At 40.6% G+C, this 27606-nt stretch overlaps 1 pseudogene; it reads left to right on the plus strand.

The window, feature by feature from the left end:
• Positions 1-27606, plus strand: part of LOC128052098 (casein kinase I-like) — a 108914-nt pseudogene that overhangs the window by 30948 nt on the left and 50360 nt on the right.

Below are 27606 nucleotides of genomic sequence, written 5' to 3' on the forward strand. Positions count from 1 at the left end.
GTTGTGGGGCAGGTGCCTCCTGGAACCGCACCTTCTTTCTGTAGGAACTTCCCCCCATTGTCTGTTTTGCTCCACTGGGTTCCTTTGTCTTTGCCATCCATCCTGGCCAAGGGGCACTGTGTTCTGCCTTTTAAATCTCTTTGTACAGATTCCTGCTGACCGAGTAAGGGAGGGGACCACACACTCACTGCAGCCCCCCTCAGGTGTGGTGGGTGACAGTGCCTTGCTCTTTCCAGGCTTTTCGCAAAGCTGTCAGCCTGGACACCCTCCCTACTAGTAGCCAAGGTTATCATGACTTCACTGACCTTCGTCTGAAGTGGTGAGGAGAACTCTGGCCCTACCTTCTTTGCCTGGGGCATGTGATAAGAAGATGATGGGAGGGGAAATTGATGTTTAATTCTTCATGATTAAAATATGTTTGCAGACACAAAAGCCTGGAAACAAAGGAAGGATATGGATGCACACAGCTCTCTAGTGAGAGGGTCTGGTGCCTTCTCCAAAAGATCTGACCTACTGCTTACCAGTCTCTCTAAGCCCAAGTTTCCTCATCCGTAAAGTGAGGCACGTTGCCTCCCCTATCATTACCAACTCAGGAGATTAAATGAGACAGTATGTCCAGGAAGACTATATAAACTAAAGCCACAAATACAGTTTCTGGATCCAATATCAATAAACACCGTTTCCATGTGGATGGTGACTGGACATCTCAGAACTTCAGCTCAGGTGCCTCACCCTGGCTGACTCCTGGCTCTTGTCCTTGCCTTTCATGAGCTACCTAGGAGCTGGGCCTGCACTCCATAAGCCCTGGGTCTTTCTGTTGATTGCATAATTGAGGACTAGGTGAAATACAGAGCAAATGTGAAGGCTCCCAGCCGTGCCAGCCCCCGTGTGGCCATCCTGTGGGCTGGTGGGGCTGGAGCCCTGGGATTGCAGCTCTGGCAGAACCAGGTGTCATCTCTGAACTGCACTCCAACAGGAACACAAGAACACAGAGGAACTTGCCCCAGGGTGGCCTCAGCATCCGTCTTGCTGCCTTTGTTTATTTGGGTGCCTGGGAGACGAGCGCCCTGATCACTCACCCACATTCTGGGCCAGGGCAACTGTACCCACACGTTGCCCTTTTACCTTGGAACAGGCCTTCTGATGCCAGTGTTCCTTCCATTGTGAAAGATGCCAGCTTCTCAGCCCTGTGGATGCAGCTTTCTTCACTCCCCAGCCAGGACTAGAGCCAAAGCTGAAATAGGGGCCCCACCATGGCTCTGACCTGCCCCATGCTGCTCCCAGGGAACACGACCTTCGTCCTTAATTATTTGTGTCACATTCATAGTCTCTACATAGCCAGTTTCCTTTTCCCCAGGCTCAGTCTGTAGGTGAGATCTTCCAGTTTGGACACATCTACAGGCACTGAAGAATTCTTACGAGACTCTAGATATTGATTTTAGTGGAAAAGGAGCTTGGTCTCCCAGGAAAGCTGCTCCTGACATTTCATCCCCTCCCCTGCCCTGAGACTGCCCATGTTCAGGTCAGCATGCTGGTTCTCTTTAAGACACACACCTGTCTACAGACCCTGCCCTCACTCCACTTCTCTGCCCTGATCAGGAGCCAGACAGAGAGGCAGGCCTGCCACAGCTCTAAGCTCAAAGAGAGTGCTAGAGTCAGACATTCTGCAAAAGCAGCAGGTAGTGTTGACTGCAGAGATCTGCGTCTCCTTCAGAGTGACTCTTGAAGGAGAAAACTATTGAGCAAAGTCAGGTCTATTTTCTCCACTCGTCCAGAGGAAAGTTATTGTCAGAAAGGCACTGTGCCTGTAGGATTTAGGAGTAAAGGTTGATATATAGTGAGATATATAAAGTGAGATATAAGGGTTTTCAGTAGCTCTCAGATGTCTTGCGCTGTGTGTGTATGCACACACACATGTTTGTGTCAGTCCAAAGGCACACAGGGCCCCTTACAAATGATCTGTGCTCTTTCTCAGATAAATCAGGACAACATTGTTAGACTATTAAACATAAAAAACCTGTGTCCTTTCTTCCTGTTATTTTTTCTGCCTGTTCTAATAGCAATAGTGCGTTAGCAATAATAGTGTTCATGTCACTTAGTTCCAGCAAACCCATCAAAGCAAAGATGGCCAAGATATTTCCCAAACCCACAGCTGCTGTGTGCTCACCAGCACTCTCCAGGGATGCTCCTGAATGCCCTGTGGATCAGCAAGAGTTCAGAGCCCTGGGCTTCTGGTATCACAGAGCACAGGGGGAGCTGCATGTATCCAAATGTACTCAGAAGACACTGGCAGATTGGGCTTGATTTGAAGGTACTTTGGTTCAGTGTTTGACACTAAAAGAGAGCACTGACCTTGCCAGGGGAGTAGTCCTCACTGTAACTAATAATTACCATAAAAACAGGTATAAGTGCAAAATTTCCCAGGCATTAACTAAGACCAGGAGAGCCTTTGTGCACAGACATCTCTGTGCGCACCCACCGGTAGTGGCTTGGAGGTGGAAGAGAAGGACCTCTGGGGTGCTTGTAGCACCTGTTAAGCTTGTATTGGCCACAGAGAGAGCAACAGCCAAGAGAAGACATTCCCGGCTGCTGGCTTAGTGATTTGTAAATAATGAGCTCCTGGTGGGAGGCCTGTGCATTTCAGAGCATATGCTCTGACAGATGGGATGGACATCAGCAGGTTTGTGGGTACACTCTGGGGACCTGCCAATCACCAGCATCCAGCTCCCGGGAGTGAAACAGCCTTCGGCAAAGGATAGAGGTATTAGATAGCAACTTCAAACACATTTCAGTGCAGGCTAACCTTGACCACAGTGATCTTTCTATACAAAGCCCCTTCCCCTGGAGTGCAGAGAGCCCCAGAAAGACTTCAGATCAGTCTGGGGATGCTTCATATGGGGAACATTAACTACATCTATGGTTCTCCAAGTGGGGTCCCTGGACTAGCAGCAGCTGGAATCTGGATGGATATTTTTGGAGGGAATAGAAAAAGAAAGGAAGGGACTCTGATATAATTTTGACTTCACTCCTTAAATTTGGTTTCAGATTGAAAAGTGGAAATTCCAGGCAAAGAGCCCCTGAGAGTAGGTATATTTTACACACTCTGTCAGGAGCAAGATTCAATGCCTTAGGTCAGAGCCTGTTCCTACCAGACTCCAGGAAGAGTAGATTCTGCAGAGAAATGAAGGACTAAGGCTCACCCAGTCTTGAATCTAGGACTATTCCATTTGAAGCAATAGGAACAACCTGCAGTGCTTTGGACCTTACCCTTTAACAAGTAAAGCAAAACCAAAACCAAACCAAACCAAAGAAGCTACTGAAGAAACTCTGGCCAAATCGTTGGATCAGCAGTGATCAAGGATTATCCATCAGTGATGCTCCCAGCTGAGACTTGGAGAGGTTGATATTCAAAGACTGCACAGCATTCTTGGGTCCAGACATGGAAGAGTGACTACTGCCAGCAGAGACCTGGTGCAGACCCAGTGCCAGGGAGCTCCTGCCACCCCCAGCAGGGCAGGTGTCCACTCCTGCCAGCAAAGCAAGAGAGTGGAACAAGAATGGTCTTTTATTCAGTTCAGTTCAGTTCAGTTGCTCAGTCGTGTCCGACTCTTTGTGACCCCATGAATCACAGCACACCTGGCCTCCCTGTCCATCACCAACTCCCAGAGTTCACTCAGACTCACGTCCATCAAGTCAGTGATGCCATCCAGCCATCTCATCCTCCGTTGTCCCCTTCTACTCCTGCCCCCAATCCCTCCCAGCATCAGAGTCTTTCCTAAAGAATCAACTCTTTGCATGAGGTGGCCAAAGTACTGGAGTTTCAGCTTCAGCATTATTCCCTCCAAAGAAATCCCAGGGCTGATCTCCTTCAGAATGGACTGGTTGGATCTCCTTGCAGTCCAAGGGACTCTCAAGAGTCTTCTCCAACACCACAGTTCAAAAGCATCAATTCTTCGGCGCTCAGCTTTCTTCACAGTCCAACTCTCACATCCATACATGACCACTGGAAAAACCATAGCCCTGACTAGATGGACCTTTGTTGGCAAAGTAATGTCTGTTTTTCAATATGCTATCTAAGTTGGTCATAACTTTTCTTCCAAGGAGTAAGTGTCTTTTTAATTTCATGGCTGCAGTCACCATCTGCAGTGATTTGGGAGCCCCCCAAAATAAAGTCTGACGGTTTCCACTGTTTCCCCATCGATTTCCCATGAAGTGATGGGACCAGATGCTATGATCTTCGTTTTCTGAATGTTGAGCTTTAAGCCAACTTCTTCACTCTCCTCTTTCACTTTCATCAAGAGGCTTTTTAGTTCCTCTTCACTTTCTGCCATAAGGGTGGTTTCATCTGCATATCTGAGGTGATTGATATTTCTCCTAACAATCTTGATTCCAGCTTGTGCTTCTTCCAGCCCAGCATTTCTCATGATGGTCTTTTATTAGGCAAAGAATTTTTCCAAGTCACTTACACTGACTGAGGTTTCAGTTTTCTCATTGGCAAAATGGATCTATTAATATCTTCCTCAAAAACGTTTTGTAGGTGTTAAATGAGTCGTGCCTGGCATCTAGCATCTGGTACATGTTTATGCAATGGTTTGGAAATCTGAGTTGCCACCCATTAGAGGGAAGGACAATCAATTCAGTAAGTCATGATTCTAAATGATTTATTGGGGACTTGAACTTAAATCTTTTCAAAGTCATACTTGATATTAATCTATTTTTATTTTTCTTTATCAAATATAGTAAGCTTTTTCACTAAATTTTTGTTTCAGTTGTATCTATCATACACATGAAGTACAATGTGAAACATATTTCTCTTTTTTCAGTTCCTCTTATATTTATTGATAAATAAGACAGTAAGTATTGTGCATATATATATGCACTGATCCATTTGCTTTTGATTTAGAATGCAGGAATTTTTTTTTATAGTTCTATTCAGTTCAGTTCAGTTCAGTCGCTCAGTCGTGTCCGACTCTTTGCGACCCCATGAATTGCAGCACGCCAGGCCTCCCTGTCCATCACCAACTCCCAGAGTTCACTCAGACTCGCATCCATCGAGTCGGTGGTGCCATCCAGCCATCTCATCCTCTGTCATCCCCTTCTCCTCCTGCCCTCAATCCCTCCCAGCACCAGAGTCTTTTCCAGTGAGTCAGCTCTTCACATGAGGTGGCCTAAGTACTGGAGTTTCAGCTTTAGCATCATTCCTTCCAAAGAAATCCCAGGGTTGATCTCCTTCAGAATGGACTTGTTGGATCTCCCTGCAGTCCAAGGGACTCTCAAGAGTCTTCTCCAACACCACAGTTTAAAAGCATCAATTCTTCGGCGCTCAGCCTTCTTCACAGTCCAACTCTCACATCCATACATGACTACTGGAAAAACCATAGCCTTGACTAGACGGACCTTTGTTGGCAAAGTAATGTCTTTGCTTTTGAATATGCTATCTAGATTGGTCATAACTTTTCTTCCAAGGAGTAAGTGTCTTTTAATTTCATGGCTGCAATCACCATCTGCAGTGATTTTGGAGCCCCCCAAAAATAAAGTCTGACACTGTTTCCACTGTTTCTCCATCTATTTCCCATGGAGTGATGGGACCAGATGCCATGATAGTTCTATTAGAATTTGTTTAATTTTTTAAAATATTTTAAGTAATAATAAAATAATATATATATTTTTAAAAAGTAAAATATTTCTTACTCAGAATTGTAACCCCAAATTGGAAAGCACTGTATTAGCTAATCAATAGATATTAGTCCCTTTCCTTCTTCCTCCTTTGTCACTTCATCCATCCCTCAGAAAAGCAAGGTGGCCACCTTCAATCATCTGAGTATCTGAAGGGGTTCTGCATCCAATTCTGATGTGTGTGTATATGTGTGAAGGTATAGGGAGGTCTCCTGTACATCCAAGTACCTCCATTCTGACACCGCCTCCCTGGAGATAGCATCAGGTCACACAGGTGAAGGGCTAAGTCCTGCAAGACTTGCCCACCACCTCCGCACTTCAGATGCCAGTCCTCAAGTCCAAGTTGTCACCTGAAATTTGGGACAATGGATCAGAGGTTCCAATGACCTGCTCCTTGGGTCTCATTAATTTGCTGGAGCAGTTCATAGAACTCAACCATTTTACTTACTAGACTGTCAGTTTTTTAAGAGACGGGTGTAACTTGGGAACAGCCAGATGGAAGAGAAGCACAGGACAAGGCATGGGGAAGGGCATGGGGCCTCTACACCCTCTCTGTGCCTGTCATTCTCCCCACACCTCCACGTGTTCACCAACCCAGAAGCTCTCTGAACCCCATCCTTTTGACTCTTCTATGGAGGTTTCATTGCCTAGGCATGACTGATAAATCATTGACTATTGGTGATTGATTCAGCCTCTACAATCTTCCTCTCAGCCTTTCTAGAGATCCAGGATGGGAGTGAAAGTTCCCACCCTCTAATTCCAAGGTTGGGTCTCCAAGCAACCAGCAGGCACTGTTAGGTGCTTTCCAGAAGTCACTTCATTAAGATAACAAAAGACACCTTGATCCTTTTTGTTGTGAGGAAATTCTAAGTTTTAGGGGCTCTGTGCCAGAAAGTACCAAATGTATATATAAATCATACAGGAGGGGCTGGTTTTCTTTTTTAACTGGGGTATAATTGCTTTACAGTGTTGTGTTAGTTTCTGCTATATATATATATATATTTTTTTTTTTATATCAGAATATCACAATGTCAACATTACTGGTCACCACAGTGGAAGCAGAGGAAGAGGCTACAAAACACTACTTCAGCATGTGGTGTTGACCTGTGTAGGGGGTTCTGTCATACTACAAACACCTCCACCCCGACACTATCACCCTGGAGATGGCATCAGGTCACACAGATGAAGGGCTCAGCCCAAGACTCGCCCATCACCTCTGCACTGCAGATGCCAGTCCCCAAGTCCAGGTTATCACCTGAGCTTCAGGAGACAAAGCTCTCTGGAAGGGAACTCCTGATGCAGCAGGATTTCCCTGCACCCAGAAAGCCCTAGAAGAAGAGCCAGTGGGATGCCAGGGATACTGGAGGGCCAAATCGGGGTCTGATGGCAGCTTGTGAATAGAGAACAGAGCACTTTCCTTGCTGATTCTTCTTTCCCTGAAGGTAATTAGAGAAGCCAAAACTCAGAGAGCATCAGGAGGTAGCGGGGAGAGTGTGTGTGTGAACAGAGAGAGACAGGAGCATGCAGCCTTGTAGGTAGCGCGGGGGCAGTTCCCAACCAGAGCTACTCCTGTCCTAGTGTTTGAAGAAAAAACAAATCTGAGTGACCTGAGGCCTGGCTGCCTGCTGGGGCCAAGCTCACCCACCCTGCCCAGCTGGGCCGCTGTGGTGAAACACACGTATGGAGACACAGGCTTAGCCAGTGCAGGACAGTAACAGTTGCTCCGCTGAACAATGACCTGACTCCTCCGGGAGCACAGCCGCATAGATTTACCGTGTGGCTTCTGTAGGCAGACATCCTGCATGGACACCCTCCTTGGAGGCACAGCTCTCCACCATCTCTCCTCTTTTCAATTCAAACATCCCTATGCTCTCTCATTGGGTTTCTGAGCAGAAGAGCTCAGAGAAACAAGACAGCAAGAGTGTTGCCAGCTCACCTGCTGCTGGCCCATGGTACAATTTCCCAAGCTTCTTTCCCAAGAGCTGGAATGTTCTGGCCTGAGATTCTGGGAGGGAGGCCTGCCATCTGCAAGCTCCAGAACACTGCCAGATTCCTTCGACCTGGGGCCCTGCTGAGACAATGATGGGGTGTGAACAGCAGGCAAGGTGGCCTCTGAGTTAACAGGCACTCTGACCTCTGACCTCAGGTCAAGCGGAAGTTTAGGACCAAGCACTCTACTGAGGAAGGTGTTGGAAAACCCTGCTCAGAAGTTCCTCCCTGCTCTCTTCAGGGTGGGGGGGGGGGGCACATTCAGAGGCTCTGCATCACCCCTTCTGTTGCTGCTGCTGCTGCTAAGTCACTTCAGTTGTGTCCAACTCTGTGCAACCCTATAGACGGCAGCCCACCAGGCGCCCCCATCCCTGGGATTCTCCAGGCAAGAAGACTGGAGTGGGTTGCCATTTCCTTCTCCAATACATGAAAGTGAAAAGCGAAAGTGAAGTCGTTCAGTCGTATCCAACTCTTTGCGACCCCATGGACTGCAGCCTACCAGGCTCCTCTGTCCATGGGATTTTCCAGGCAAGAGTACTGGAGTGGGGTGCCATTGCCTTCTCTGTCACCCCTTCTAGTTTCCACCAAAACCTGGGAGATGCAAGAGGTCTCAGCAGATAGGGACAATGCATGTCTTGTTTCCTTTTCAATATTATTTTTCTTTTTTGGCTATTTGGAATTCAATAGAAATATCTTGCTATTCATCTAAAGATGAGGTCTTACCCAATAGATAAGGTAAAGACTCAAAGATCTCTACCAAGGTACTCTGAGAAACACTTTAAGAGGAAAATAAAACACCAAACTGTGATAGGTTTACAAAAAATTATCTTACTGAGTTAGATTCATATTTTTTAACCAGTGCTTTCCCTTTTCTCACCCCCATCAAATGCATGCTGGATAAATTGGCAGCAAATTGACTTAGGCTTTGGGTTGGAAAATAAAGCTGGAAGGAAACCTTGCTTTTACCTCTGTGGGTAGCACACTGATATTATTTTACTTCTAGAAATCATTGTCAAAGTACCTTCAGCTTTCACTTCCAACTCTCACATTTTCAGAAACATGAATTTTTTTGAGTGACATTCAAAATCTTTTCATTTTGCTCTCATCCATCCAACAAATATGCAGACGTGCCTTTGTCTATTGGAACGACAGCCAGCCTCTCTTCTTTGCAATGTGATGAAGGCTATAGCACGTGGACTTAAACAACTTTGGCTGCACAACCAAACTGTTTAGAAAGTCACTTAATCTCAGTGTTCATGAACTCTCACTGTTGAATATTTACCCAACAAAATTGAAAGCAGGAACCCTATAGGTTTTTGTACACTCATGTTCACAGCCATATTATTCACAATAAACAAAAGGTAGAAATAAATGTTGACAAATAAATGGAAAAACAAATGATTATATATACACACACAGTGGAATATTATTCAGCCTTAAACAGGAGTGAAATTCTGACACATGATACAACATGGATGAAACTTGAAGATGTTATGCAGAGTGAAAAGAACCAATCACAAAAAGACAAACGTATGATCCTACTCGCGTGAAGCACCTGGCTTGAGCAGTCAAAGTCACAGAGACAGAAAACAGAATAGTGGTTGTCAGGTGCTGGAGAGGAGGGTAATGAGTTCTGGAACGGGTATAAAATTTCAGTTTTTCAAGATGAAAAAGCTGGCTAGTGAGAGTTGCACAACAATGTGAATGTATTTAATGCCACTGAACTGTCCATTTTGGTTAAAACAGTAAATTTTACGTATATTTTACCAAAAAATAAATAAATTATCAATGTTTAGACACTGTATCAGTTTAAACACTGTACCATGAATCAGAATAGTATTCATGGAAGCAGGTCCCAGGCATCAGGCTCCAATATGCAGCCCAGACTGAGCTGATGTTTTAGATGATTCCAATGCCAGGCTGTCAACAGATTTCTCTAAGGCATCCATAGATTGGCCTATGCTCATTCAAAGAAGCTGATGTGCTGAAAACGTGGAAAGGAGACACACTCTGATCACTTGTCGAGATTACAGAAGTATTGAGATTCTCTTTGGGGCCCACTTATATTAAACGCATCTGAATTCATATTGATATCCAAGCTCAGTTACTAGCCCTCACTTCACTTAATGTGCTGATAGAAACTGTGCACAAGAATTCTGCTAGGTCCAGGGCCACAACAGTGAACGAAGCTTCTACCCAATCAGGGAGATGGACACATTTAATAAATATTCAAAATTTGTATAGTGTATGTGAATGTGGTAACTGTTAACAGAGCAAAGTGAAAGAAGATTAAGAAGATGGGAATGGGGTGTAGGGGTTACTGGTTTTAAAAGTATGTGTCTGACTGGATACCATCAAAAGAAAAACATAAAAAGACAAAGACAAACAAAAATACATAAGGACTATTCTAGCTGGAGGAATTTTTTTCTCACAGAAATAGCAGGTAGCAATTTTTGAGCTATTTTTTAAAACTGAAGTATAGTTGATGAGAAATATTATATAATGTACAGGTGTACAACATAGTGATCCACAATTTTTACAGGTTATATTTCACTCTTATTTATTGTAAAATATTGGCTATATTCCTTGCATTTTACAAAATATACTTTTAGCTCATTTTATACATAGTGGTATATGTATAAAATATATACATAGATCTATGTGTTCCCCCAGCTCCTCAAACTAGTTGAAGGTCTAGCTCGTTTTCTATTTATCTGTGAGTCTATTTCTTTTTCATTATATTCACTAGTTTTACTTTTTAGGTTCCACATCTAAGCGGTATCATGCAGCATTTGTCTGGTTTATTTCACTTGGCATAATGCCCTTCAAGTCTATCCACATTGTTCCAAGTGGCAAAATGTCATTCTGAGTAATATTCCACTGTGCGTGTGGATGTGTGTCACTTCTTCCTTATCCATTCATCTGTTGATACACACACGTGTGTGTGTGTGTGTATATATAAATGAAAAATTAAAAATGGGCAAAGACCTGAATAGACATTTTTCCAAAGAAGACATCAGAAGGCTAACAGGCAAGTGAAAAGATGTTCGACATCACTAGTCATCAGGGAAATGCAGATAAAAACCACAATGAGACATCATCTCTCACCTATAAGAATGGCTACCATCAAAACACACACACACACACACACACACATAACAAGTGCTGGTGAGGATATGGAGAAAAAGGAACGCTCGTGCACTATCAGTGGGAATCTAAGTTGGTAAAGTCAGTGTGGAAAAAGAGTACAAAGATTTTTATAAAAACTAAAAATGGAACTACCAAATGATCCAGTTTCACTCCTGGGTATATACATCTGAAAAAATGAAAGCAGCAAAGCAAAAAGATACATGTATTCCAATGTATACAATGAAATACTACTCAGTCATAAAAAGGAAATTTCAGAACTACTTTACTTACCTATACTAGGACTGAACAAATATGAATTCCGGGAGAATGCCATAAAGGTGACATGTCTGTGTCATCTCATCATATCAAGGGGCACATAATTTCACTATCACATGTCCCCTGTGGTATCCATCTTGATCATCTGATTAAGATGGTGTCAGCCAGCGCTCTCGATTGTAATATCACCACTTTGCATTTTCTTTGTGTGCTTAATTACTCAGTCTTGTCTGACTTTTTGTGACTCCATGGACTATAGCCCACCAGGCTCCTCTGTCCATGGGGATTCTCCAGGCAAGAACACTAAAGTGGGTTGCCATGCCCTTCTCCAGGTGATCTTCCCAGCCCAGGGATGGAACCCAGGTCTCCCACATTGCAGGCAGATTATTTACTTGGAAATGTTTGCGAGTAGATATTTGAGGCTTTTTAGATATACACTGTAGATAATGAGACCCAAGTTTCTCACCGACAGAGAATGAAATGAAAAATAAGCAATGGAGAGGATACTAAGGAGAGGATACAATGGAGAGGAATTAACCCTAGGGCTTCCCTGGTGACTCAGAGGTAAAAACATATGCCTGCAATGCGGGAGACCCAGGTTTGATCCCTGGGTGGGGAAGATCCCCTGGAGAAGGAAATGGCAACCCACTCCAGTATTCTTGCTTGGGGAATCCCATGGATGGAGAAGCCTGGTGGGCTAGTCCACAGGGTTGCAAAGAGTCAGACATGACTGAGCAACTTCACTCTACTTTTCTGGATTATACTGAGAGATATCAACTGCTTATTTTAACACATGCACCATTTAATAGATACCAAAATGAATATACATAATGTTTGTATGTGTATATACATAGGTTAATGTAGATAAAGGCTAGGTTAATATAGATCAGGGCTTCCCTGGTGACTCAGATAGTAAAGAATCCTCCTGCAATGCGGGAGATCTGGGATCCCCTGGAGAAGGGTATTGCATTCCACTCCAGTATTTCCGCCTGGAGAATCCCTACAGGCAGAGGAGCAAAGTCCATGGGGTTGCAAAGAGTCAGACATGATTGAGCGACTAATCATATAAATAAACAGTTTTATATTTCTGCCTGCTGAGAGGGCCTCAAAGCTGTGACACCTTAGTAGCCGTAAACACACACGCCAACTAGGACTTGGTTTCTAACACTTTTTTTTTTTTTTTTTTTTTTTTCAAAAAAGGAGCCAGGAAAAATGGCTGATTCCAAGACTGGGACAGGAAAAGCATAAGCTAAGGCTATAGCATCTTGCGGTGCCAGGAAGTAAGGAAGGGATTTTAAAGATTGGGAGGTGGGGTTAGGAGTATGTCAAAAGGACCCAACATGAAACAGCTAACAATTGTCAAACCTGGAACAATTTAAGCACCAAAAATAAATAATGAAGTGCTTGATTAGACCCCAAAGAATAAAATAAATAGCCATAAGTCTATACTGATATAATAAACGGTTGAACACATATTCAAAGTGGGAGTGAAGAAGCATATCTTCCTTAGAGAATAATTCCAGTCAATAAATGTACAAGGACTGAGGGAAACAGAAATCATCATGAGAAAACAACACGAATCGTAGCTGCCAGCAAGGTCAAAACGTTGAGGAAACGCAAAACACTAACATGGCTTCAGAGTATCTACCCTAAACTACTTCCAAATTACTTGTTAATGTTAATGTATTCCATAAAATGTTCAACATTCCTCCCTCCAGGAAATGAAGCTGAATTGCCCTCCTTCCAGGAAAGGGAAAGGTGTGAGGTTATAGTGGAGAGCCCTGGCAGATACCGCCTTAGCCAAGTGGCCAATGTGGACAGCACGGTGACAAGGCATGGGGATATCACGTTCTGTTTGATATGATGAGATGATACAAACACACCACCTCTATGGCATTCTCTTCAAATTCATAACGTCTGTGTAATCATGAGAAAACACCAAACAAGCCCAATTTGAGGGAAATTCTACAAAATGCTTGACTAGCATTCTTCAAAAAGTGTCAAGATCTTAAAAACACTGAGAGAATGTCACAGATGGGAGGAGATTTAAAGACACATGACACCTAATGCAAATGGTAGCCTTCATGGAATCCTGGTAGAAAGAAAGGCTGCTAGGAATCTGGTGAAATCTGAAGAGTCTATGGCTCAGTTAATAGTACTGCATTGTGTGTCTGGGCTTCCCTGCTGGCTCAATGGTAAAGAACCCACCTGACTATGTAGGAGACACAGGTTCAGTCTCTAGGCTGGGGAGCTCCCCTAGGGAAGGAAATGGCAACCCACTCCAGTAATCTTACCTGGAAAATCCCACGGACAGAGCAGCCTGACTGGCTAAAGTCCATGGGGTTGCAAAGAGCTGGACACAACTGAGCGACAAAACAACAACAACATTATGTCTCTATCACTATATCCATGATAAATACATTATGGTTTTGTGAGATGCTCACTTTAGAGGAAGCTGGTTGAAGAAACTCATGGCATTAGTTTTGAAACTGTTATGTAAATTTAAAATTAAGTCAAAAAAAAAAAAATTAAACTGGGAAAAAAAGGTGTCACTGGCCTTTTAGACCTTCAGACGCCAAAGTATAACAGTGGCCCAGACTTTCCAAATGTGAAAGTACAAAGGCTTGATTCTGGATGGTCTACAGTGAGGCCAGGCCAGCCTGACCACATCTTGGTGGTTCGTAGGGACAAAGACTGACCACTGTCCTTATAGTGAGAGTGAAAGAAATGGAGGTTGAGGAGCAGATTTCTTTCACGTCTCAAAGCTGAATTTTGGCTGGATCATGGCTTTTTCTACCAGTGCATTTCAACTGGAAAAGAGTCAGCTCAGACTGGAGCCACCTGCTAAACACAAGCCAATTACAGATGAGAACCAGCTAGTTCTAGACCCTTGAAACTGTCGCTGTGGTTTTCAATTTGGTCTTGGTGTCTTAATTTTCATTTGTCCCTGAGTCAGTCTTTGCACACCAGTCAGAAAGTCTTTTTCAGAGTAAAGAGCACACCAAGATGCACACTGTCCACTGGTAGAGAGATGCCCTCACTCAAGACAGAAAACAGAACAGCAATTAAGAACCGCTCTTCTGCTTCAGTGTGGTCAGCATAATCAGTGTTAACCATCAGTTTATCTATATAAATTTTATGTACAAACGACATTGCGGAATGACCTTGTGGGGGAAAGGAGGGAAGTTAGGGTTGGGGGCAGGGGAAGAAAGGCTTTTGTGACCTTTAAAGAGACACACTGATGATTCTAGAATTTGGCAAGTTTTCCTCTTTTTTCTTACCTCCAAAGAGATTGGTAATGTATGTACGGCCGTGTGTGTGTGTGTAGTATGACACAGACATTAACATCAGTACCTACAATGGAAAGAATCCAGAATCAGTAAGTAACCAAGGAATCTGGTTCTAGTCCTAACTTTACTACAAACTGTGTCTGAATAAACACCTGAACCTCTCTGCTCTCGTGTGTACGTGCTGTTGCTGCAGTTGTGTCCAACTCCGTGCGACCCTATGGACCACAGCCCACCAGGCTCTTCTGTCCTCTCCAGGCAAGAATACTGGAGCGGGTTGCCATGCCCCACGCCAAAGGATCTGCCTGACCCAGTGACTGAACTCACATCTTCTACATCTCCTGCATTGGCAGGTGGACTCTTTACCATTAGCGCCTGGGAAGCCCTCTCTACTCTCATCTCCTCAGATATTAACCATGGAGTTTGAACAATAACAATGTCTAGGGCTTTTATCCTGTTAGCTCAGGTACAATCTCAGGGAGATTGACCTAACTCTGTAATGTTACAAGTAGAACATTGTCAAGTATTATGGAGTCTGTCTAGCACCATTCTACCTGAATCAGCTCATACACAAATGCAAAATGAAGAAGAGATTACTTTCAAGTGTTCTTTCCAAGTAAAATTTCTCAGTAAGCCCTAGATAAAAGTCGACTGAATGTCTGTATGTTTCCAAATGATGTCAACAGCCATCCATTTCATAAAATGGAAATCTGTGGGTTGAACCACTAGTAAGTCAGTTTATTGCTGTCTGACAATATAGCAAGACTAACTTCACTATGAGCAATGTCAAGCCTCTGGTTTCAAAAGATGTGGTTCCAAACTGAAATGATCAGCCATGCTCTCTTTTCTTTTCTAAGACAAGAGACAATCCTTCAATTATAGCGGACCACAATAAGAAGATCTGTAACTAATTCAGGTGAAAATTAATTAGGTACCTCTTACCAGGATAGGCAATAAAAGCCTTACTCTCTGGTAACCAACCCCTTCCCTGAAGGCTTCAGGGGGATAAGCCCCCAAGGCATGTCCTGCTGAGCTGTGCTGCCACACAATGCTACTGGAAGGACTTCAGTGGGATCAACAGATGTGAAGTACAGGAGTCCAGCTTGAACCACATAGCAGGGCCCAGCCTGGCTGTTAGTTGAAAAGTGCTCTATGCAAAGCAGCAGGGCAACTCAACTGAAATCAGTACAAATTCAAAAGATACTCTCTTAGTGACCTGGTTTACCCTCCTCACAACGTGAATTTTTGCTACCAAGGGTCTCAAGGGTATTCTTGGACATCAAACATTGCTCAGTCAGCAAAACCACATTTTGACAAATTTAAGGAGAAGCAAACCAAAACCATTCATGGGTGTAATTGCCATAAAATGCAGATGCATTGAAAAGCTTAAGAGGCAAAATATCTGGGCAAAATAAAGTCGGAGTTAGTAAACACAAAACATGCAAAAACTACTTGAGATTTTGAGAACAAAGCTTCTAGGGTCAGATGACCCAGCCCTGTTATTAAATCTTGTATCTCAGCTTCAGACAGCCAATAGCAGTGTGAGACCCATACAAGGCACTATATATTGCCCATCTAATGAAATAAGCCCCAGACCCAGGCTGCCGAGTGGTAGGAAGACCCTCCAGAAGCACAGTGCACTGTACACAGAGCTCTTCCAAATATGCCAGCAACAAATTTTTACAGTCCAGCATACATATAAAATATCTGTGCTGGCTGCATTCTATTGGCTTATGGCCTTTCTAATCAGGAAAGATAGATAGATAAATAGATAGATAGATGATATTATATTATATCTATATAGATAGATAGTGATATCAATCTACATATATAAATTGGACAGGACCCAGTGATTTTTAGCCTGAAATCAAAATTGGGTAGTAAAGGTGAATACCTGGATTTGGAGCTAACACTCCAAATACACCTCTTTTGAAAAATTGGTGGCCATCTTAAACATTGTCCATTGTTTCTTAACAGCTGAATTTGTAATTTCAAATTCATTTGTTGGAGCTTACTTTTCTTGATCAATATTCTAACCATTCTGAAAATAGAATTTGGAGGGCAATATCCTTCAAGACATATTTTATCAATTTTTCACTCGGAGTAATTAAACCAAGAAATCACAGTCCTTCATCTGTTTAATCCTAGTTAACAACAAATGCACAGATTCATTTTGGAATGATGTTTCAAACTATGTAGTGGAGAAAATTCAACACACCTCATTAGCAACCTCAATATTTACTCTTAACAAATCTCATGCCCTCTTTAACTTTTCAGATTAAACTGTATTCTGGTCTAAGTTTGCAAATAATTTGATTGTTTTGTTACTGTTTTCTTGCAACAAGAACAAACGGGTATACAAAAACGATGTTCAATATATAATAGTAGTCTGAAAACTATTCTAAAAGTAAGTTAAGTACAGCTCAACTGTATTTGATATAAACAGTGTCCTCACTATTTGCTCTGTAATTTGAATTGCCCTCTGTTAGCATCTGTCTGCAATGAGGTAGCATATGGAGATATAAACCAACAGGATTGTATTTAACATAATCACAATTTCTCCACAGCAACACACACACACATTATTTTCTATTCTTCTTAGTAAATCACATGTATTTATTCTACTGTATGGACTAACATTATTTTTATTCAGGGCTTCCCCATTTCCCTGACACAGAAACTTAACAAGAGATTAAGGTTCTGACTTAAATTGCAGTTGACCCTAATGATCAGCATATGAAAATGTATGCTAAAATCCAATGTTCAGGTTGATGCCAACAGTTGTATCTCCCTTTACATATCCCACCTCCCATCATTCTCCTCCCTCTACTTTTTAATAAATATTTCTTATAGTGCAAGAAGTAGTTCAATATTTGCCTCTTCTCAGAACATTTTCATGGTTCTTGTATCACCTTATTCTGTTAAGACTAAGACTTAACGGACATGTGCTCATATAGACTCTGGGCTTCCCAGGTGGTGCTAGTGGAAAAGAACTCACCTCCCAGTGCAGGGGACATAGTAGACTCAGGGCTTGATCCCTGGGTTAGGAAGATCTCCTGGAGGAGGGCATGGCAACCTACTCTAGTATTCTTGCCTGGAGAATCCCATGGATAGAGGAGTCTGGTAGGCTAGAGTCCATAGCGTCGCAAAGAGTTAGACATGACTGAAGCAACTTAGCACGCACATATATAGGATCCAGTGCTTACCTCTAGGCCAATGCTCATGTAATTTTGTAATTGACAAATTGTCTATCTGCCCACTAATTTCAGTGGAAGTTTAAAACTAGGCCATTTCCTGGAAATTAATGTATGTGAATAGTTCAATTTCTTTGAACAGTAGACCGAAAGCCTTTCGAAGGCAGCCCTCTTCTCTGCTTTCCTTGTTGCCATATATCCCGACACTTGATAGACATTTAATACATTTTTGTCCAGTGAATTAGTTAAGTTTCAATATAGTGGAATAAAAATATATACTTAGCAACTGATGCTGGCATAATCACGCAAATCCCTGGGGAAAAAAGCTGTTTCTCTAAAGCAGACACAGGCAAACCACAGCCCACTGCTTGCTTTTGCATGCCCACCAGCTAAGAATGGCTTTTACATTTTCAAAATGTTTTGCTCAAAAGAAGACTACCATTCCACGAGATGTGAAAATTATGTGAATTCACATTTCAGTGTTCACAAATGAAATTTTTATTGTAAAAGCAGCCATGTTTATTCTGGCATGTACTGCCAATGTCTGCCTTCACCCTACAACTATAAACTGAACTAGTGACTAGCTATGTGACTAGCTACGTGTCATTGTAATTTTGTGGTTTTCCCAACACTGCTTGTACTTGCTGCACAGCAAGATTTTATTTATTCAGTTTCACTTTACTTTATCATATCAATCAAGAAACGGGTCAGAAAGTGAGCACTGAATATCTAGCTCTCAAGGCACAGTGGAGAGTAGATTATTTATCTTCACATTAGACGGCAAAGCATGTCTTCATTATGCAATGACACTTTAACTATGCTTAAGAGTACAATACACATTGGCATTGCCAGACTAAGCATTCATTACTAGAGTCTCAACTTCAGGCAGAAATATTAGAAAATTTGAAATGGAATACCTAATCACAACAGAATTTTCCACAAATTTTGTATCTCTGTATCTATTTGTTTGGGCTTCCCAGGTGGCAGTAGGGGTAAAGAACCTGCCTCCCAGTGCAGGAGATACAGGAGACTTGGGTTTGATCCCTGGGTTGGGAAGATCTCCTAGAGGAGGGCATGGCAACCCACTCCAGTATTCTTGCCTGGAGAATTTCCATGGACAAAGGAGCTTAATGGGTTATAGTCCATGGGGTCACAAAGACACGACAGAGTGACTAAACACAGAAGTTATCTTTGTCACTTTGGGAATGGGAAAGAGTTTTAAACAAAGCTAAAGTATAACAAACCCATAAAGGGAAAGGTTTAACATTTCTACTTCATTAAATTAAAATTTAAATCATTTAAAAGATATCATAATCTCATAATTAAAGAATACAAATTGAAATTGTACCTCTTAGATGGGCAAAAATCCAAAAATGTTTATCTCAACAAAAAGGCAAGATAAGAAGGAATATATCTTCTCTTTCACTACTGATGAGGAAGTAAATTGTTCTAGCCAACTCACTTTGTAAAGTGAATTTCACAATATATATAAATAACATACAGCATTTCTATTTCTGTAATGTTAGCCCTTGGTAATATATATAAAAATTATCTACTTTACATTTTTTACAGTAGTAGAAATGTTAAACAACCTAGACATCCATCCTGAGGAGACTCATCAAATGAATTAGAATACACACACAACATGAAAAATAAGTGCAATTATAAAAGTTTGTTAAGTACTTTATGAACAAAAATAAGTAGAGTTATATATAACCCTTTCTTTTCTCTCTCTCAGTTAAGTGAATAAAAAGCAAGGTGAGGAAACATTCATATAGTATGTCCACAACTGAAAAAAAAGCACAAGAAATAAATACTATAGCCACATTGTTTTTATGTGTATTAAAATATCTGGAAAAATACCAGAGAAACTGAGAGTGATTACCCTTTTGCTTTTTAATTTCTTTGAAGGCCTCCTGTCTAGCTGAGCAGTGGTTGGAAGTAAAATTTTAACTGTTTAATTTGAGTCTTTGAATTATGTGACTAGCTTGCCAGTTTAAAATATAGAATTTTTAAAAATCTAAGCCTTTATGTTCAAAACTATAATGACTTTTAAGGTACATTAATAAAATTGGAAATATAAATCACTCTAAGTGATGTTCCTGGCAATACATATAAATAACAAATTATTGTTACTCAGGATGTATACTGTTCTTAGTCACTCAGTTGTGTCCAACTCTTTGCAACCCCATGGACTATAGCCTGCCAGGCTCATCTGTTCATGGGGATTCTCAGGCAAGAATGCTGGAGTAGGTTGCCATGCCCACCTCCAGGAGATCTTCCCAGCCCAGGGATCAAACCCAGGTCTCCCACACTGCAGGCAGATTCTTTATCATTTGAGCCACCAGGGAAGCCCAAGAATACTGGAATGGGTAGCTGATCCCTTCTCCAGGGGATCTTCCTGACTCAGGAATTGAACTGGGGTCTCCTGCATTGCAGGTGGATTCTTTACCAGCTGAGATACCTAACTGCAAATTAATTATTAGAAAAAGACTAAGCTGCACTGCAGAAATGGGCAAAAGACTTGAGCATCATTATATATTAGACTCTCATTATTAGAGGAAGCTGGAAGTGTCAAATTTCTAAATAACCTTAATTCCATTAAAAATCTGAAACATGAAAATCAACATCAAAAAGAGATTAAAATTTCCCACCCATCCAATTGGAAGCAAGTTCAGAGTCTGATAAAATCAAGTGTTGGTTAATGTTATGGAGATACAGGAGCTCTTACATAACTGCTGTTGAGAGTCAAATTGGTGCAACCACCATACTTTGGGAAAAAAATTCTACTTCTCAATATACCCTTGAGAACTGTGTGCAGCAGAATATATGAAAACAATGTTTATAAAGCATAGCTTATAATGGCAAGACACTGGATGCAGCTAAATTTTCAACAAGAGCAGAATGGATAAATGAACTGAGGTATTTTTATTTTATTATCGTGGATTTCTATACAGCAGTAAAAATAAATGGAAAACATTTACAAGCAGCAACACAGAGGAATTTCACAAATACAATGTTTGGTATTTGTCATATGAAGTATGTAGTATGAAAGTGAGTCACACTACTGTAAGATTGCATTTAGGTAAAATTTTAAACATTCAAAAGTAAACATGGAAAGTCACTCAGTCATAAAAAAAAGAGAATGAAATAATGTCATTTGCAGCAACATGGATGGACCTAGAGATTATCATACTAGGGGAAATAAGTCACAAAAAGACAAATAACATATGGTATCACTTAGATATGAAATCTAGAAAATGATACCAATTAACTTATCTACAAAGCAGAAATAGACTCACAGTTACAGGAAATAAACTTGTGGTTACCAAAGGGGAAAGGTAGCAGACGGAAGGACAAATTCCAAGTTTGAGATTAACAGATACACCTTACTATATATAAGATAGATAAACAATAAAAACCTACTGAATAGCACAGGGAAATGGATTCAGTGTCTCACAATAATCTATAAAGGGAATCTGATAAAGATATATATGTATAACTAAATCACTTAGCTGTACACCTGAAACCAGCAAAACATTGTAAATCAGCTATATTTCAATTGAAAAAAAAAATAAATGAAACACTATGGCTTTTAGGAATACATAAATGTATGTGTCCAGTCACTCAGTCATGTCCAACTCTTTACTTCCTCATGAACTGTAGCCCACCAGGCTCCTCTGTCCATGAAATTTTCCAGGCAGGAATATTGGAGTGGGTTGTCACTTCCTATTCCAGAGGATCTTCCCAACCCAAGGATCAAACTCACATCTCCCACATCTCCTGTATCGGCAGGCAGATTCATTACCACTGAGCCGCCTGGGAAACCCTAAGTGTACAGTAAATATATAAAAATCAAAAGAAATGAAAAACAAAAATAATTAGGATAGCGGTTAGCTTTGAGGAAAGAGGAAATGAGAAGAAACATGCTTAGGAAGGGGTGGGATTAGAGTAATACAGGCAGGATCCCAAAAAGTAATTGCAGTTATCTAGTCTTAAACTGATTTATGGGTACAAGTTGTAGATTGTACTATTACTCTTTATGCATTAAACAATTGTTATAAATATTTCTATTTAAGCCATTATTTATTAAAATCACTGAATTTTCCATTGCCTAATCTAACACTTCGGAATAAAACTCATTTGTCTATGGAGAATTATTATTTTAATATAGTGTAATATTCTATATTTTTTATTTAATATAGAATTCTGGAACCAGTATTCAAAACTAAAATATGATCTTTACTTTTTCTATTTCAGTATTATCTTGGTTTTAAGATTACTCTTGACTTCACAAAACCAACTGAAGAGTTTTCAATACTTTATAGTCTGAAACTGTTTAGGTACCCAGGCATTATCTGCTTTTTGTTTGTTTTCTCTCTTTCTTTCTTTTTTAATTTGTCTATTTTAAACATTCGTTTGTTCTAAAATATAGGTAGGAACAAAGGGATAGTCAAGTAATTTAGGAATCTTTTAATTCTTTTTTAAAATGCAAACATTTTCAACCACTTGTCTCCCTGATTATATAAATCAATTTGCTTTTGAAAAAGAATCAGGGCATGGCATCAAACTTTAAGGCCATTTAAGCATTCCATTGTTACTTAACAGACTTGGACAAGTAATTCATGTGGAACTTTCCCAGCTACCCTCTGGAAAGAACTCAGCTCAAAATTAGGGCACTCTTCACATAGTGAATTACAGAGTAGCTTAGTTCACTTGTTGAGTGATCCTAGGTAATGTGAGAGAATATCTTGGTATAACGGGTTGCATGATGATTCCCAAAGTGGTGGATTTTTTTTTTTGGAGCCCTGTAATCCAAGTTACTGGTAAAAAGGTCTTTGAAAATGTATTGAAATTAGTGATCTTGAGATGAGAAGATCATCCTAGTTACTGAGATGGACCTTAAATTCAATTAAAAGTGTCCTTATAAAAAACAGAAGTACAGAAGACATAGACATAGACACACAGAAATGAAGGTGATGTGAAGACAAGGGTAATAACTAGAATGATGTGGGCCCAAGCCACAGAAGCCAGAAACCAATCGAAGCTGAAAAGGGCAAGGAACCAAAATCCTCCCTGGGGCCACTAGGGAGAACAAGGATCTGCTGACTCTTTGATTTATTATGTGGCTTCCAGGACTGTGGGAGAATAAAATTCTATTATTTTAAGACACCTGGTTTGTGGTAATTTATTACAAGAGCCACAGGAAACTAATAAAGATTTCTGTATGATGAATTGAGTTGCTCTGTAACTACTACTTAAAAATGTGGAAGTGATTTTGGATTTGGGCAATAAACAGTGACCAGATTAATTTTGAGGTGTATGCTAAAAAAAAAGTCTAGGTTTTTCTTGAAAAGACGGTTGGTAGAAGAAAGGTGCTAATACTCTGCAAGTGAGGGCTCAGGAGAAAGTGAAGAACACAATAGAGAACGCTTCTATTATCTCAAAAAATGTATATGTTGTCATGAACTGAATGCTGGCAAAAATATGAACACTAAACTTGCTTTGATGAAGATTTAGAAGGAAGAACATGCTTTTGGAAACTGGAGGAAAGGTAATCCTTATATTCAGTGCAGAATATAATAGAATATAGATATAGAATTTATAATATAATACAGAATTATATTATAATTCTAACATATATTATTATCTAATAATAGAATTTAGCTGAGTTATGTCCTGCTATTGGGTAGAATGCAGAACTTTTAAGCAATGAACTTGAATGTTTAACTGAAGATAATTTTTCAAATAAAGTGTCGAAGGTGTGATCTGGTTTTTCATTTCTGTTTATAGTAAAATGCAAGAAGAAAGTGATACTTGAGGGAAAAAAATGTTGGGAGAAAAGGAATCAAAAAGGAACACTTGAAAAAATTTCAATAGATTCTAATACTAGGAGACTTACTGTTAAGAAAGTATACTCTGGAGAGAAGTCCAAGGGTATATATGGACAATCTTTCACTGAAAGAATTCTGTGTGTCTTGTGGATCCGCTTGGCCATCTCAGCAAAGTGAGGAATTGATGTGAGCCTCCATGATATACATAGGAGATCCATAAGCCTTTTTGACAATGTTATATCAGCAGAAAAAACTGCCAGCTTGCAATGAAGGAGACAGAAAGAGTGTAAAATGAGGGAAGGCTGTTGAATCTCTGAAATTCTACTGGTAGAAAATGAACTGATAGAGTTATTCAGCTGCAAACATGTGCTAGTCTCCAAGAAAAGGAAGATGACTCTGAGAACAGAGTTTTGGGCACAGAGGAAGGAGCTTTGGGAACATAGCACATATTATCAAGCAATAGAGTGTTATTCCTGGCATTAAAAACTAACAGGGTTTTCCCTTATGCCTTTGGATGTTACTTGGGACTGGAGACTTAGTTCTGCTTTCCATTTTCTCTTTTGGAATAAGAACATCTATAAATTATTATACTATGATTGCCTCATCATTATATTTTGTTTTCTAGTTTACCAGGTTAACAGATGGAGAGAAATTCTGTCCCAGCCAGAGCCAAACCCATTTATGATTTACATGATTAAATGAGATTTGGAACTATTGAACAAATAATATTTAGATAAGATTTTAGACTTAAGAGTTGTTACTTTGGGCAATATTCTGATGAAGTGCATATATTTTGCATGCCGGACAGACATTAATTTGGAGTGGCCAGTGGGAAACCTATAGAGTTGAGTGGTAGCCCTCAAAAAGATATTGCCTGAAACCTGTACATGTTGGCTTATTTGGAAGGCGGGTTTTTGCAGGTTTCTTTATTAAAAATCTTGATATGAGAACAGCGTCCTCAATTAAACAGGTAGGCCCTAATTTCAATCACAAGCATCCTTACAGATACATGCAGATGAGAAGGCAAAATGAAGGAGGAGGCAGAAACTGGAGTGGTGTGGCCCCAAGCCATGGAATCTGATGAATATCAGAAGCTGGAAGAGTAAGAAACAGAAATTTTCCTGGAACTTCTGGACAAAGCAGAGCTCTCCTAACATATTGACTTAAGACTTGTAACTTACAGAGTTGTGAGAGGATGCATCTGTGTTGTTTTAAGCCTCCAAGGTTGTAGTAATTTTTATGGAAGCTCCAAGGAACTGAGATGTTTTGGAAATGCCATCAAGCCTCAGATAAGAGATCCAGGGATTGTTAAAGCATTGACCCTGGGAAGAAAGCAGCACACAGCAGCCTCTCTAATGCAGTAAACCTGGGCTTCCCAGCTACCAGTAAACAGTTATAGAAGTATTTCCAGTGCATAATAAGAAACTTCTTCTTTTAACTAGTAGCTTAATTAGCTTAACCTCAATCATATTCAAGAAGTGAATTAAAATTTAGTTGTAGGTAATAAGAAGTAGGAAAAATTAAAATTCACTGTATTGGACTAATTTCTCCTTTAATTATTTGAATATTAACTTATGTGCATCTAAGATAAAATACTTTGACAGTTTATCTTTTGGTACCAGAACCTATAATGAATTTTTTTTCATTAAATAAAAAATAAAGATAAACTCTCTTTGTAAACTTCTAAAAGATTGTTTCTTTTATTTTTTAGCCCTAAGAAAGCTGAAATAATTTGCTGTGGGGAATCAAAATCTTTAGAAATCGTTAGCTTTCATCTGCAGAGACACGGAGACAACCATATGGCTTATTATCCCGAAACTAGATAATTATTAATACTCTCCCAAAATTATAGGTCATAACCTGTTAATGAATGATGGGTTTAATGAGGCTGTTATAGAAGAGATACAGACATTGTACACTGGCAAATACTCAAGAAAATAACTGTAACACAGCCATAATAGTTAAAATGTTCTGGGCTGTTACATAGCTAAGCATTTCACAGTGGAGTGAAAAGTGGTTGACTGTGGTTTCTTGAGGCTTACCACTCTCCGCTATATGTCACAGCCATCTCCGTCTTGCAAGTCTTGAGCTTAATGGGACTGACCCAGACAGCGTCTGGCTTTCTTTTATCTTCATTATCTGGCAGTACTGTTTGCCTGAAGGTGTAAAAAGAAAGTGAGTGCACAGGCAAAGATAAAACATAATATCTGAAGAGGATGAAAATGTGGATGATACAGACAAACTGATCATTTTACATACAATGTGATGCTCAAAACCATCCTCTGAAATTGGTACTATTATAATCATCATTGTGAGCAAGGCATTTTATATTTAATCCCTTTCTGGTCTACAGCTTATGGTAGCAGCCCTCAGCGCTGATGTCCAGGACAAGGGCCTTCTTAAAGCAGCAGCTTTTCTGCATGTACCGGATTCACTGCTCTTGTGGAGGGGCAGTCCCACTTTCTCCTTGAGCCACCTCAGCAATTATATACAAAGCAGCAGAATCCACAAAACTCAAAAAAGAATGCAGCCCTATCCCCACCTTGTAAAAGAAGACATTTGTATCAATGTTTTAGATCTTGATTTGTGGTGGGCAATAAATTTTAATCACAGAACATTAAGAAAGAAATTTGCTGTCTATTAAGAAACAAAATAGCTCTTCCTTTCAAGTAGGAAAATTAGGCCTGCTACTTCCATTAAGGGTAGGATCTTGTTGTTTTATTGGCTTTTAGAGTCTCTTGCAGTTCTAATTCCACCATTTTATCATTCAGAGTCACTTCTATAAAGTTGAAGGTTATCACAGGAAAATCTTTGTGACAAGCCTCTAAACCAGCCTGCCTGTGGACTACCCCCATATAGAAGGAAACCCCCAAACTTTAAAGAAACTGTGGGGACTCCCAGAGGTGATAGGATCTGCTTGTGTGGAGCTTCTGATGTTGGCCCAAAGGTGAGGCAGCCAGGCTCTGCATTAGGAACATAAAGTAGAAAGGGAGCTGAGGGGTTTTCCCATTTTGCTCTGCACTGCTGCTGTCTTGAGACATTATACCTCTGTTCCAGAGAAATTTTCCTGCTTGAGAGGAGTTCCAGGAGAGAAAGTGTGGATGGGCCAGAGAAGAGCTGAAAGAGATACTGGTTGCAATGATTCCAGAAGTGATGTAGAGCAGGGGCTCCTGGTGTGAGGGTGCTTTACGAATCCTTATCCTGTACATTTGCTTGTATTTTCTTTTTATTTGTACGAGCATGCTATTACACAAAAACTCGACATGTTGAAAGAGGTCTAAATAAAAGACTTCTAACAACTGACTTAAAATAAATATTCTAAGTGGTCAAAAGCACAATGGCACCCTGCAAATTTTATCCTTTCTTTGTAACTCTTAAAACAATGGTGCATCCTTCAATCAATGACAACTTAGATTTTATTAAAACTAACTTCTCTATTTGAAGTACGTATATGTATATAAAACCTACAATAATTTGGGTTCAGTTCAGTTCAGTTCATTTCAGTCAGTCAGTGGTGCCTGACTCTTTGCGACCCCATGAACCACAGCACGCCAGGCCTCCCTGTCCATCACCAACTCCCGGAGTTCACTCAGACTTGCGTCCATCGAGTCAGTGATGCCATCCAGCCATCTCATCCTCTGTTGTCCCCTTCTCCTCCTGCCTCCACTCCCTCCCAGCATCAAAGTCTTTTCCAATGACTCAGCCCTTCTCAACAGGTGGCCAAAGTATTGGAGTTTCAGCTTCAACATCAGTCCTTCCAATGAACACCCCGGACTGATCTCCTTTAGGATGGACTGGTTGGATCTCATTGCAGTCCAAGGGACTCTCAAGAGTCTTCTCCAACACCAGAGTTCAAAAACATCAATTCTTTGGCGCTCAGCTTTCTTTAGAGTCCAACTCTCACATCCATACACGAGTACTAGAAAAGCCATAGCCTTGACTAGATGGACCTTTGTTGACAAAGTAATGTCTCTTGTTTTTTAATATGCTTAATCAAGATGTAACAATAACAACAGCAAATTAGCAACCTAGTAAAATATTCAAATGACATAACTGAAAGGGTTTGTCCTGGGAAATGAAAGTGCCTCATCATTAGGAATTTTATTAATAAAATCCATTATCAATCAGTCAGTTCAGTCTCTCAGTCATGTCTGACTCTTTGCAACTCCATGGACCTCAGCACACCAGGACAGCTTCTCTGTCCATCACCAACTCCTGGAG

This window comes from Budorcas taxicolor, chromosome 8, assembly GCF_023091745.1.
Source record: "Budorcas taxicolor isolate Tak-1 chromosome 8, Takin1.1, whole genome shotgun sequence".
In the NCBI taxonomy this organism is placed as follows: domain Eukaryota; kingdom Metazoa; phylum Chordata; class Mammalia; order Artiodactyla; family Bovidae; genus Budorcas; species Budorcas taxicolor.